Raw genomic sequence first — 13,606 nt, 5'->3', positions numbered from 1 at the left:
CAAGGCTAGACAAGCACGTATTTGTGTGTCTATCTTGGCTTGTTTTCTGACGGAGGCCAAAGACCTCTTCAGGCGTGTCCAAAGGATCTGCCAGGGTGGGAGGGTGCAGGTCAATCCATGTGTCAAGAGAGCCAGAGAATCTGTCACAGCTGTGACTCAGGCCTTTTTCAGAAACAGGCCAACTTTGATGATTCCCCTGGACAGGAATCACCGCAGAAGTTTCCTTGAAGGGATCGAGTTGCAGGAGTCGGGGGCGTGGCCCCGCCGCCGCCAGAGGGCTTCCTCAGCCAGGCAAGGCCGGCCGCTGGCCGGGGCTATTGTCTGTGGGCCCCACCCCCACCGCCACCCTCCACCCTCCCCTCCCCCTCCCCCTTCCCCTTCCCCTCCCCCTCCCCCTCCCCCTCCCGCTCCCCCTGCAGGGCCCCTCGTGGGATAGCTTCATTCAAATGCAGAACGCTTTCCAGTCAAGGAAGAGCCTTTGGACTTTGCCTCGATTGAATGGTGATCCGCCCCGACCCCACCCCCATTTCTCCACCTTGAGGCTGCCCCTTCAGCACCGCGCGGAGGAATGGGCCTGGGGGGGGGGGGAGGGAGGCTGAGGGACAAACTCGCCTTGGGTCAGGCCAAAGGAGTCTCCTCCTTTTCGTAACCCAGGAAACCCCGCTAATGCATGTGAGGATCACGGACGTGCGTCGAAGCAGCCATCATCTCTTGACATCTTCCTCCGTGGGAGGCGTTTTTCCTTCCTGCCTGCCTTCAGAGAGACAGAAAAGGAGGGAGGGGCAGAGCGTTCCGCTGGCGCTGGCCGGTTCTTAAGTCACTTGAATCCAAAACACTCCATAGGGCACGGAGGGGTGCGTGCGTGGGGTGGGGTGGGGGCGGCGGCCTACTCCGGACCCCAGGCGTTCCCTCCTCTGACACTTGCCTGGAACCCATGAAAAGCTGAGCTGGTGACTGTGTGTGTGTGTGAATGCGTGCATGTGCGCGTGTCCGTGAGAGAAGGCACGTGTGCGTGAGAGAAAAAGAGAAAAAGGAAGGAGAGAAAGAAAGAGAGAGAGAGAAAGAAAGAGAAGGAAAGAAAGAGAGAGAGAGAGACAGAGAGAGAAAGAAAGAAAGGAAGACAGACAGACAGAGAGGGAGGGAGGGAGGGAGGGGGAGAGAGAGAGAGAGAGAGAAAGAAAGAATGAAAGAAAGAAAGAAAAAGAAAAGAAAATCCAGAATGAAAGGAGGAAGGAACGAGGGAAGGAGGGAGGGACCAAATAGGTTAGTTAGTACGGGCCTCCCTGTCATGGAAAAGAGTCTCTGAGCACAGATCCTCCGTTCAGTGAACCAGTTCTCATATCTCCTCTCAGGAGGCTGTGATGTCGATGGACGGGTTTGGGAAAGCAGGCCTGGGGTGCAAGCAATCAGGTATTTCCTCAGAGGCACTTGTAGGGAAACCAAGGAAACACACAGGTTCATCCCTGGAGCGGATTCGAAACCAGTCGGTGCAGGGGGAGTCAGTCAAGGAGATTTCTAGATGTCAGGGTCGGGTCCTGGAGCGGGTTGCCATGCCCTTCTCCAGGAGACCTTCCTGGCCCGGGGATGGAACCCGGGTCTCCTGCATCGCAGGCAGACTCTTGACCGTGTGAGCCACCAAGGAAGCTCTGTCGGAAATGTTCACCGAGTCCTCTTGTTGTAGCCACGCGTTCTGGGAAACAAACTCACTCAGAAGGACCATGCAGGTAGTGGAGTGCAGTTTCTTACACCAGCGGGCCCAAGGCAGAGTCTTCTCTTAGCCAAGGACCCCAACCAGCATTCGTGAAAATCTTTTATACCTCAGGGGTATGTGTCTGAACCCACCACCCCAAATTCCTTGAGACTTACCTAAACAAAGGAAGGGTAAAGACAATCCCGATAACCCCATCATTCATGTGTTATAAGACGAGATACACAGTGGACATTTATTCACAGGCCTGTGGTCATATCCTGATACACATAATGGAACTGATGGCTTTGTTCTGTGACAGAGATAATTAGCATATTCTTTTAGGCCACGGAGAGTCCAAGTACAAGCCCCAAAGGCTGTTTTATCCGGGTGTGTGTGTGTGTGTGTGTGTGTGTGTGTGTGCGCGCGCGCGCACGCGCGGGCAGGCGCCTGCGTGTGTGTGTGTGCGTGTCCGGTTTTCCATTGGTATGCCCCTTCTATAGACACCGGGCACAAAGTTCAGAGTCCATTGGGAGGGTGACCGTGCGTGTAGCCTCATGTTCGCAGCCTGGCCTAAGATGGAGTCCAGCTCTGTCTGTTTCCTCCTTCACTCTAGCTTCCATCTGCAGAGCTTCAGGCACAGGGCCTTTTGAGTTCTCCGTCAGAAGGGCAAGAGATGGTGGCAAATGTCCCCCCAGAGAGGGTTGTCCCCTCTGACAGAGCTTCCGATATCGGAGGCAACTCAGAAAACTTCAGGATCCAGTCCCACTTTCGGGGGAAGCACCACAGGCAAAGGACCAAACACACGTGGCCCAGGAATCTCCCATCCAGAAGTGGATATCCCCGTTTCACAGAAACATCCTCTGGGCCCCTAAGGAACGTATGGAAATCACTCTCTCGCCAAGGAGAGAAGAATCCTCACTGAGAGTTTCTGAAGTCTGGAAGGACCAGGTAGAGAGAAAAAGAGAAACGATTCTATTCCGCTGACAGGGGCATTATTGTTTGAAGCGACCAAGTGGATGTCCGTCTTTTCCAATTCCCATTTTAAACATTGTGTCCTTTCCGGTCCTTTGTGGTCTCTTTGGATCTGGAAAGCAACAGAGTTAACGGTAAGGTCCTTTTTTTTTTTTTTTTTTTTTATGATTATGATTATTTTCCCCCCCTGCCTGTCTGCCTGTCCCTCCCCCTCTTCTCTCTGTCTCTCGCGCTTTTCACTCAGGTTAGGGAATTCACAACAACAACAACAAAAGTAGTGAGAAATCTGTATTTCTGCAGGTCAGGAAGCAACAGGTAAGAACTAGACATGGAACACAACAGGCTGGTTCCAAATAGGGTAAGGAGTCCATCAAGGCTCTCTATCATCACCCTGCTTATTTAACTTACATGCCGAGTACAGCATCACGAGACACGCTGGGCTGGATGAAGCACAAGCTGGAATCAAAATGGCTGGGAGAAATAGCAATCCCCTCAGATATGCAGATGACACCACCCTTATGGCAGAAATGAAGTATAGAGTGGGTTTACAAAGTCGTGCTCGTTTCGGGTTTTCAGATTCTTTTCCCTCAGAGGTGAATCCAAAGTAGGAAGCCTACATTTCCTGTGCTGCCTGGTAGGTGCTTGTGGATTGTATGATGTACATGTCGTATGTGTACACGTTCAACCCGACCTCCTAAGTGGACCGTCCTGCCCCTCCCCGCCCCAACGTATTTTCGTCAAGAAGTCAGGCATCCATTTGAGCATCCTACTCCTCAGGTCATCCGATCCCATGGAAGAAGTCAATCCTCCCGTTTTTCCATCGGTCCTCTACACGTCGCCTGATGATGATGGGGGGTGACCGGAAGACTGACAGTTCTGAAGAATTTTGCAAGAGATTCGGTGAAGGCTCCTAGGATTTGCTCAGTGAAGTGGGTGGCGTGTCAACCACTAGGGACCGTGGAAGGTATGCCCCAAGTGGCAAACAGCGTTACCTTCCACAGAGAAAGCTCTACCTAGCATACCAAGGATGCTTGACCACGCACCCGCCCCGCCCCCCCCCAGGTGACAGGCGTGACGGGTCAGACTGTAGAAATCTTCCTGTCAAGGGTGTATTAACAGGCAGAGGCACCTTAGAGGCACCCTGTCCTGTGAAGCTGGAGGTGGGGAGGAAGGGGCAGAGGGACGATGAAGAAGGGAAGGAGAAAGTGAGGGACAGGGACACCACACAGTGTGTGTGGGGGGCGTGTCTGTGCCGTGTGTGGGTTCCACGTGGGTGTGTGCGCCTGTGGGTGCGGGTGTGAGGGGAGGCGGGCAGAGGCAGAGGCAGGGAGACACACAGCCAGGTCAAGGATAACATAATGTGTGTGGGGGGAGGGGCGGGGGTGGGTGGGTGCGTGCGTGCGTGGTGTGTGCGTGGGGGGGGGTGGCGCACAGGACCGTGTGTGAAGGAGGGCAGTGTGTGGGGGGCAAGTGTGTGTGTGGGGGGGTGTCTGTGCTGTGTGCGGGTGCCACGTGGTTGTTAAGCGGGGGGTGGGGGGGAGGGGCGGGCAGAGAGACACACCCGGGCCAAGGACAACGTACTGTGTGGCGGAGCGGGCGGGGGGTGGGTGGGAGTGTGGGTGCGGGGTGTGTGCGTGTGTGCGGTGCCCCATAGGACCGTGGGGGGGGGCAGTGTGTGTGTGGGGGTGTGGGTCTGTGCTGTGTGCAGATCCCACGTAAGTGTGAGTGAGGGGAGGGGCAGAGGTAGAGGCAGAGGGACACAGCCAGGCCAAGGACAACATAGTTTGGGGGAGGGTCGGGGTGGGGGGTGCGAGTGTGCGTGCGGGGTGTGTGCGTGTGTGCGATGGCGCCTAGGACTGTGCGGGGGGGCGGGCAGTGTGTGGGGGGTGGTGTGTCTGTGCTGTGTGCGGGTGCCACGTGGGTGTGTGCGCCTGTGGGTGCGGGTGTGGGGGAGGGGAGCGGGCAGTGACAGCGGCAGAGAGAGACAGCCAGGCCAAGGACAACGTAGTGTGTGGGGGAGCGGGCGGGGGGTGGGAGTGTGGGTGTGGGGTGTGTGCGTGTGTGCGGTGGCCCATAGGACCGTGGGGGGGCAGTGTGTGTGTGGGGGGGTGTCTGTGCTGTGTGCAGGTCCCACGGAGGTGTGAGTGGGGGGAGGGGCAGAGGCAGAGAGACACAGCCAGGCCAAGGACAACATAGTGGGGGGGGGGCGGGGGGGTGGGAGTGTGCGTGCGGGGTGTGTGCGCGTGTGCGATGGCGCATAGGACCGTGTGTGGGGTGTTGCGTGTGTGCGACGGCACATAGGACCGTGTGTGGGGTGTTGTGTCTGTGCTGTGTGGGAATGCCACGGGGGTGTGTCCGGGTGTGTGGGGGGGCGGGCAGTGACAGAGGCAGAGAGAGACAGCCAGGCCAAGGACAACGTAGTGTGTGTGGGCGGGGTCGGGGTGCGGGGTGGGAGTGTGCGTGCAGGGTGTGTGCGGAGGCGCCTAGGACCGTGCGGGGGGGCGGGCAGTGTGTGGGGGGTGGTGTGTCTGTGCTGTGTGCGGGTGCCACGTGGGTGTGTGCGCCTGTGGGTGCGGGTGTGGGGGAGGGGAGCGGGCAGTGACAGCGGCAGAGAGAGACAGCCAGGCCAAGGACAACGTAGTGTGTGGGGGAGGGGGCGGGGGGGAGTGTGGGTGCGGGGTGTGTGCGGTGGCCCATAGGACCGTGGGGGGGGCAGTGTGTGTGTGTGGGGGGGTGTCTGTGCTGTGTGCAGGTCCCACGGAGGGGTGAGTGGGGGGAGGGGCAGAGGCAGAGGCAAAGAGACACAGCCAGGCCAAGGACAACATAGTGTGGGGGGGGCGGGGCGGGGGGTGGGAGTGTGCGTGCGGGGTGTGTGCGTGTGTGCGATGGCACCTAGGACCGTGTGTGTAGGGGGGCAGTGTGGGGGGATATTGTGTCTGTGCTGTGTGCGAATGCCACGGGGGTGTGTGCGCCTGTGGGTGCGGGTGTGGGAGGGGCGGGCAGTGACAGAGGCAGAGAGAGACAGCCAGGCCAAGGACAACGTAGTGTGGGTGGGCGGGTTCGGGGTGCGGGGTGGGGAGTGTGCGTGCGGGGTGTGTGCGTGTGTGCGGAGGCGCCTAGGACCGCGCGGGGGGGGGCAGTGTGTGTGTAGGGGGGGGTGTCTCTGCTGTGTGCGGGTGCCACGTGGGTGTGAGGGGGGCGGCGGGCAGAGAGACACACAGCCAGGCCAAGGACAACATAGTGTGTGGAGGGGGAGGGGCGGGGGTGGGTGGGGGGTGTGTCTGTGCTGTGTGCGGGTGCCACGTGGTTGTTAAGGGGGGGGCGGGCAGAGAGACACACAGCCAGGCCAAGGACAACATAGTGTGTGGGGGAGGGGCGGGGGGGTGAGAAGCAGTGTGGGTGCCGGGTGTGTGCGTGGGTGCGGTGGCCCATAGGACCGTGTGGGGGAGGGCAGTGTGTGTGGGGGGTGTGTGTCTGTGCTGTGTGCAGGTCCCACGTAGTTGTGAGTGGGGGGAGGGGCAGAGGCAGAGGCAGAGGCAGAGAGACACACAGCCAGGCCAAGGACAACATAGTGGGGCGGGGTGGGGGGGGTGGGAGTGTGCGTGCGGGGTGTGTGCCTGTGTGCGGTGGCGCATAGGGCCGTGTGTGTAGGGGGCCAGTGTCGGGGTGGTGGTGTGTCTGTGCGCCACGTGGGTGTGGGGGGGGGCCGGCAGAGAGACAGAGCCAGTCCAAGGACAACGCTGTGTGTGTGTGTGAGTGGGTGTGCAGGGTGTGGCCGGCGTGTGTGCGGGTGCTGCGTAGGGCCGTGCGGGAGTGCGTGCGCTGTGTGTGTACGCGTTGGGGGCGTGGGCAGCGTGTGTAGGTGGTGCGGGCAGAGACAGAAAGACACAGTCAGCAAAGGACAACGTGCACAGATATTCTTCTGAATATTTGCTTGTGTTTTCTGAGCTCATCACCTCCGGGATCAAGCTCACTCCCGTGCAACGGGAGTCTGCCCCCCTCACCTCAGCCACCACCGGCCAGCACTTGTCTTGGGCAGACAAGGGAGTGTTCCGATTTGGCCGGCGCGGGGGGGGGGGGGGTGGGGTGGCGGAGGAGTGGGGTGGGTGCGCAGGGTTTCGTTGTCACGAGGCGAACTTTGACCCTTGTGTTCTGCCCCTGAACCTCACTGGAGAGACTGGACCCGCGTGACCTGTCACGTCTTGGTTTCAACATCCTTGGCGGGAGAACTAAGATTCCCCCATGCGAAGTGATCAGGCCAGAGAGAAGGAAGTCGATTCCCTTGGGATCCAATGCCCGTTTTCTCGAATCCAGTTAAGTTTCGTCAAGATTTCCCACCCAAACCGAAAAGCCGAAGTGGCTACCTATCCCCGCCCCCTTGACCTCTGTCCCAAGGTGCCCCTCCCACACCGCCTCCTTCCACAGCCTCAAGGCATTCAAGAGTTAGCCGGCCCGGGCCGGCTCCATCCGTGGTCGCCCCGCCCCAAGACCCTCTGAAAAAGCGCCCGACAGGCAGGTGGCGCCCGACCCCCAACCAGCTATCCAGTGAGCCAGCCCCAGCATAGGAGCTTAGTGGGCGACCGACGGGGACTCGTTGCCAGACGGAGCCCATCCTAGTTCGCGTTTCTCCGCTCAGTCAACGGCGCAGACAGGAGAACGGGATCCGCCCACACTTCTCGAGAACGTCCCTGGGCGAGGGATGACGGACGCACGGACGGACGGGACGGGAAGGATTCTTGACTCCCCACCCACGGAGCAGCGGAATGCACTCCCATCCGAGGGGGATCGCAGGCCCACGTCAGACGGTGTGAGCACACGCCCCAGAACAACAACTCGCCAGCATCCCCGTCCGTGTCCCCGTCACCATCTTTGGGCACGCCAGGAGAAAGCCCTTTTGTGACCCGGACGACGGCTCTTTCGGCAAAAGCAACGTTGAGCAACGGCACAAATGAAGAGACTTGGATTTGAAACGACGCGTTCATATAGCAGCGCCTCAAAAGCAAAAGCACGCACTCGTCCCTCACATAACCGCAACCAACAAACCCGACGCACCTGAAAAAGAAAAAGCAAACGGAAGAGAACGGGTCGATCTGGCGGCTCGGTCGCCGAGACCAGATCAACCCCGGAAGGCAGGGCGAGCCGAGAGCCCACTCGGGTGAGGTCGAGCGGGATCAACACGGCAGCTCGGCGGCAGAGGTCGCGAGTGGGAGAGGTCCGTCCGGGTGCTCGACCCGCGGGCGCTGGCCGCTCTGCGGCCCAGTGAGGGAAGGAGGGGGGGAGGGGCGGAGACCCTGACAACTGGGCGACGCGCGCGCGCTGGCGGCTCGGCTGGCGAGGTCGCGAGTGGGAGAGGCCCGGCCGGCAGGTGGACCCGCGGGCACCGACAGCTCGGCGGCAGAGTGAGGAAAGTGGGGGGAGGGGCAGACAGCCTGACAACCGGGCGACGGGCGCGCGCTGGCGGCTCGGCGGGCGAGGTCGCGAGTGGGAGAGGCCCGGCCGACAGCTGGACCCGCGGGCACCGCCAGCTCGGCGGCAGAGTGAGGGAAGGAGGGAGGAGGGGCGGAGTCCCTGCCAGGCGGGCGACGCGCGCGCGCCGGCGGCTGGGCGCCATAGGTCGCGAGTGCGAGAGGCCCGGCCGACAGGTGGACACGCGGGCACCGCCAGCTCGGCGGCAGAGTGAGGGAAGGGGGGGGAGGGGCAGACACCCTGACAACCGGGCGACGGGCGCGTGCTGGCGGCTCGGCGGGCGAGGTCGCGAGTGGGAGAGGCCCGGCCGACAGCTGGACCCGCGGGCACCGCCAGCTCGGCGGCAGAGTGAGGGAAGGAGGGAGGAGGGGCGGAGTCCCTGCCAGGCGGGCGACGCGCGCGCGCTGGCGGCTCGGCGGCAGAGGTCGCGAGTGCGAGAGGCCCGGCCGACAGGTGGACACGCGGGCACCGCCAGCTCGGCGGCAGAGTGAGGGAAGGAGGGAGGAGGGGCGGAGTCCCTGCCAGGCGGGCGACGCGCGCGCGCTGGCGGCTCGGCGGCAGAGGTCGCGAGTGCGAGAGGCCCGGCCGACAGGTGGACACGCGGGCACCGCCAGCTCGGCGGCAGAGTGAGGGAAGGGGGGGAGGGGCAGACAGCCTGACAACCGGGCGACGGGCGCGCGCTGGCGCCTCGGCTGGCGAGGACGCGAGTGGGAGAGGCCCTGCCCGCAGGTGGACACGCGGGCACCCGCAGCTCGTCGAGAGTTAGGGAAGGGGGGAAGTTAGGGAAGGGGGGGAGGGGATAGAACCCCGTCGGGCTCGTCGACCCGCGGCTCCTGGCGGCTCTGCGGCCGAGTTAGGGGAGGAGTGGGGGAGGGGCAGACAGCCTGACAGCCGGGCGACGGGCGCGCGCTGGCGGCTCGGCGGGCGAGGTCGCGATTGGGAGAGGCCCCGCCCGCAGGTGGACACGCCGGCACCCGCAGCTCGTCGAGAGTTAGGGAAGGGGGGGAGTTAGGGAAGGGGGGGAGGGGATAGAACCCCTTCGGACTCGTCGACCCGCGGCTCCTGGCGGCTCTGCGGCCGAGTTAGGGGAGGAGGGGGGGAGGGGCAGACAGCCTGACAGCCGGGCGACGGGCGCGCGCTGCCGGCTCGGCGGGCGAGGTCGCGAGTGGGAGAGGCCCTGCCCGCAGGTGGACCCGCGGGCACCCGCAGCTCGTCGACAGGGTTAGGGAAGGGGGGGAGGGGATAGAGCCCCGTCGGGCTCGTCGACCCGCGGCTCCTGGCGGCTCTGCGGCCGAGTTAGGGAAGGGGGGGAGGGGCAGACTCCCTGCCAGGCGGGCGACGCGCGCGCGCTGGCGGCTGGGCGCCATAGGTCGCGAGTGCGAGAGGCCCGGCCGACAGGTGGATACGCGGGCACCGCCAGCTCGGCGGCAGAGTGAGGGAAGGGGGGGAGGGGCAGACACCCTGACAACCGGGCGACGGGCGCGTGCTGGCGGCTCGGCGGGCGAGGTCGCCAGTGGGAGAGGCCCGGCCGACAGCTGGACCCGCGGGCACCGCCAGCTCGGCGACAGAGTGAGGGAAGGAGGGAGGAGGGGCGGAGTCCCTGCCAGGCGGGCGACGCGCGCGCGCTGGCGGCTCGGCGGCAGAGGTCGCGAGTGCGAGAGGCCCGGCCGACAGGTGGACACGCGGGCACCGCCAGCTCGGCGCAGAGTGAGGAAAGGGGGGAGGAGGGGCAGACACCCTGACAGCCGGGAGACGGGCTCGCGCTGGCGGCTCGGCGGGCGAGGTCGCGAGTGGGAGAGGCCCTGCCGGCAGGTGGACACGCGGGCACCCGCAGTTCGTCGACAGGGTGAGGGAAGGGGGGGAGGGGATAGAGCCCCGTCGGGCTCGTCGACCCGCGGCTCCTGGCGGCTCTGCGGCCGAGTTAGGGGAGGAGTGGGGGAGGGGCAGACAGCCTGACAGCCGGGCGACGGGCGCGCGCTGCCGTCTCGGCGGGCGAGGTCGCGAGTGGGAGGGGCCCTGCCCGCAGGTGGACCCGCGGGCACCCGCAGCTCGTCGTCAGGGTTAGGGAAGGGGGGGAGTTAGGGAAGGGGGGGAGGGGCTAGAACCCCGTCGCGCTGGTCGACCCGCGGCTCCTGGCGGCTCTGCGGCCGAGTTAGGGGAGGAGTGGGGGAGGGGCAGACAGCCTGACAGCCGGGCGACGGGCGCGCGCTGCCGTCTCCGCGGGCGAGGTCGCGAGTGGGAGGGGCCCTGCCCGCAGGTGGACCCGCGGGCACCCGCAGCTCGTCGTCAGGGTTAGGGAAGGGGGGGAGTTAGGGAAGGGGGGGAGGGGCTAGAACCCCGTCGCGCTGGTCGACCCGCGGCTCCTGGCGGCTCTGCGGCCGAGTTAGGGGAGGAGTGGGGGAGGGGCAGACAGCCTGACAGCCGGGCGACGGGCGCGCGCTGCTGTCTCGGCGGCAGAGGTCGCGAGTGCGAGAGGCCCGGCCGACAGGTGGACCCTCGGGCACCCGCAGCTCGTCGACAGGGTTAGGGAAGGGGGGGAGTTAGGGAAGGGGGGGAGGGGCTAGAACCCCGTCGGGCTCGTCGACCCGCGGCTCCTGGCGGCTCTGCGGCCGAGTTAGGGAAGGGGGGGGAGGGGCAGACTCCCTGCCAGGCGGGCGACGCGCGCGCGCCGGCGGCTGGGCGCCATAGTTCGCGAGTGCGAGAGGCCCGGCCGACAGGTGGACACGCGGGCACCGCCAGCTCGGCGGCAGAGTGAGGGAAGGGGGGGAGGGGCAGACACCCTGACAACCGGGCGACGGGCGCGTGCTGGCGGCTCGGCGGGCGAGGTCGCGAGTGGGAGAGGCCCGGCCGACAGCTGGACCCGCGGGCACCGCCAGCTCGGCGGCAGAGTGAGGGAAGGAGAGAGGAGGGGCGGAGTCCCTGCCAGGCGGGCGACGCGCGCGCGCTGGCGGCTGGGCGCCATAGGTCGCGAGTGCGAGAGGCCCGGCCGACAGGTGGACACGCGGGCACCGCCAGCTCGGCGGCAGAGTGAGGGAAGGAGGGAGGAGGGGCGGAGTCCCTGCCAGGCGGGCGACGCGCGCGCGCTGGCGGCTCGGCGGCAGAGGTCGCGAGTGCGAGAGGCCCGGCCGACAGGTGGACACGCGGGCACCGCCAGCTCGGCGGCAGAGTGAGGGAAGGGGGGGAGGGGCAGACAGCCTGACAACCGGGCGACGGGCGCGCGCTGGCGCCTCGGCTGGCGAGGTCGCGAGTGGGAGAGGCCCTGCCCGCAGGTGGACACGCGGGCACCCGCAGCTCGTCGAGAGTTAGGGAAGGGGGGGGAGTTAGGGAAGGGGGGGAGGGGATAGAACCCCGTCGGGCTCGTCGACCCGCGGCTCCTGGCGGCTCTGCGGCCGAGTTAGGGGAGGAGGGGGGGAGGGGCAGACAGCCTGACAGCCGGGCGACGGGCGCGCGCTGCCGTCTCGGCGGGCGAGGTCGCGAGTGGGAGGGGCCCTGCCCGCAGGTGGACCCGCGGGCACCCGCAGCTCGTCGACAGGGTTAGGGAAGGGGGGGAGTTAGGGAAGGGGGGGAGGGGCTAGAACCCCGTCGGGCTCGTCGACCCGCGGCTCCAAGCGGCTCTGCGGCCGAGTTAGGGGAGGAGGGGGGGAGGGGCAGACAGCCTGACAGCCGGGCGACGGGCGCGCGCTGCCGGCTCGGCGGGCGAGGTCGCGAGTGGGAGAGGCCCTGCCCGCAGGTGGACCCGCGGGCACCCGCAGCTCGTCGACAGGGTTAGGGAAGGGGGGGAGGGGATAGAGCCCCGTCGGGCTCGTCGACCCGCGGCTCCTGGCGGCTCTGCGGCCGAGTTAGGGAAGGGGGGGGAGGGGCAGACTCCCTGCCAGGCGGGCGACGCGCGCGCGCCGGCGGCTGGGCGCCAAAGTTCGCGAGTGCGAGAGGCCCGGCCGACAGGTGGACACGCGGGCACCGCCAGCTCGGCGGCAGAGTGAGGGAAGGGGGGGAGGGGCAGACACCCTGACAACCGGGCGACGGGCGCGTGCTGGCGGCTCGGCGGGCGAGGTCGCGAGTGGGAGAGGCCCTGCCGACAGCTGGACCCGCGGGCACCGCCAGCTCGGCGACAGAGTGAGGGAAGGAGGGAGGAGGGGCGGAGTCCCTGCCAGGCGGGCGACGCGCGCGCGCTGGCGGCTCGGCGGCAGAGGTCGCGAGTGCGAGAGGCCCGGCCGACAGGTGGACACGCGGGCACCGCCAGCTCGGCGCAGAGTGAGGAAAGGGGGGAGGAGGGGCAGACACCCTGACAGCCGGGAGACGGGCTCGCGCTGGCGGCTCGGCGGGCGAGGTCGCGAGTGGGAGAGGCCCTGCCGGCAGGTGGACACGCGGGCACCCGCAGCTCGTCGTCAGGGTTAGGGAAGGGGGGGAGTTAGGGAAGGGGGGGAGGGGCTAGAACCCCGTCGCGCTGGTCGACCCGCGGCTCCTGGCGGCTCTGCGGCCGAGTTAGGGGAGGAGTGGGGGAGGGGCAGACAGCCTGACAGCCGGGCGACGGGCGCGCGCTGCTGTCTCGGCGGCAGAGGTCGCGAGTGCGAGAGGCCCGGCCGACAGGTGGACCCTCGGGCACCCGCAGCTCGTCGACAGGGTTAGGGAAGGGGGGGAGTTAGGGAAGGGGGGGAGGGGCTAGAACCCCGTCGGGCTCGTCGACCCGCGGCTCCTGGCGGCTCTGCGGCCGAGTTAGGGAAGGGGGGGGAGGGGCAGACTCCCTGCCAGGCGGGCGACGCGCGCGCGCCGGCGGCTGGGCGCCATAGTTCGCGAGTGCGAGAGGCCCGGCCGACAGGTGGACACGCGGGCACCGCCAGCTCGGCGGCAGAGTGAGGGAAGGGGGGGAGGGGCAGACACCCTGACAACCGGGCGACGGGCGCGTGCTGGCGGCTCGGCGGGCGAGGTCGCGAGTGGGAGAGGCCCGGCCGACAGCTGGACCCGCGGGCACCGCCAGCTCGGCGGCAGAGTGAGGGAAGGAGAGAGGAGGGGCGGAGTCCCTGCCAGGCGGGCGACGCGCGCGCGCTGGCGGCTGGGCGCCATAGGTCGCGAGTGCGAGAGGCCCGGCCGACAGGTGGACACGCGGGCACCGCCAGCTCGGCGGCAGAGTGAGGGAAGGAGGGAGGAGGGGCGGAGTCCCTGCCAGGCGGGCGACGCGCGCGCGCTGGCGGCTCGGCGGCAGAGGTCGCGAGTGCGAGAGGCCCGGCCGACAGGTGGACACGCGGGCACCGCCAGCTCGGCGGCAGAGTGAGGGAAGGGGGGGAGGGGCAGACAGCCTGACAACCGGGCGACGGGCGCGCGCTGGCGCCTCGGCTGGCGAGGTCGCGAGTGGGAGAGGCCCTGCCCGCAGGTGGACACGCGGGCACCCGCAGCTCGTCGAGAGTTAGGGAAGGGGGGGGAGTTAGGGAAGGGGGGGAGGGGATAGAACCCCGTCGGGCTCGTCGACCCGCGGCTCCTGGC

General features: G+C 66.3%; 1 long non-coding RNA gene across 2 annotated transcripts in view; it reads left to right on the top strand.

Moving 5' to 3' along the window:
* Window positions 1–7,066: 7,066 nt before the first annotated feature.
* Window positions 7,067–13,606, top strand: part of LOC145534294 (uncharacterized) — a 28,765-nt gene continuing 22,225 nt past the window's right edge. The window contains exon 1 of one of the 2 annotated variants that reach the window (XR_014074428.1): window positions 7,067–7,817. This is a non-coding gene — a long non-coding RNA (uncharacterized LOC145534294). Of the gene's footprint in view, window positions 7,875–13,606 lie in introns of both variants that reach the window. The other variant, XR_014074429.1, reaches the window with a different exon arrangement.

The sequence above is a fragment of the Giraffa tippelskirchi genome, chromosome 14 (assembly GCF_054371585.1).
Source record: "Giraffa tippelskirchi isolate mGirTip1 chromosome 14, T2T-mGirTip1v1.2.pri, whole genome shotgun sequence".
Classification (NCBI taxonomy): domain Eukaryota; kingdom Metazoa; phylum Chordata; class Mammalia; order Artiodactyla; family Giraffidae; genus Giraffa; species Giraffa tippelskirchi.
Note: the sequence above shows the minus strand (reverse complement) of the source record. Positions and strands in the feature narration are given on the sequence as shown.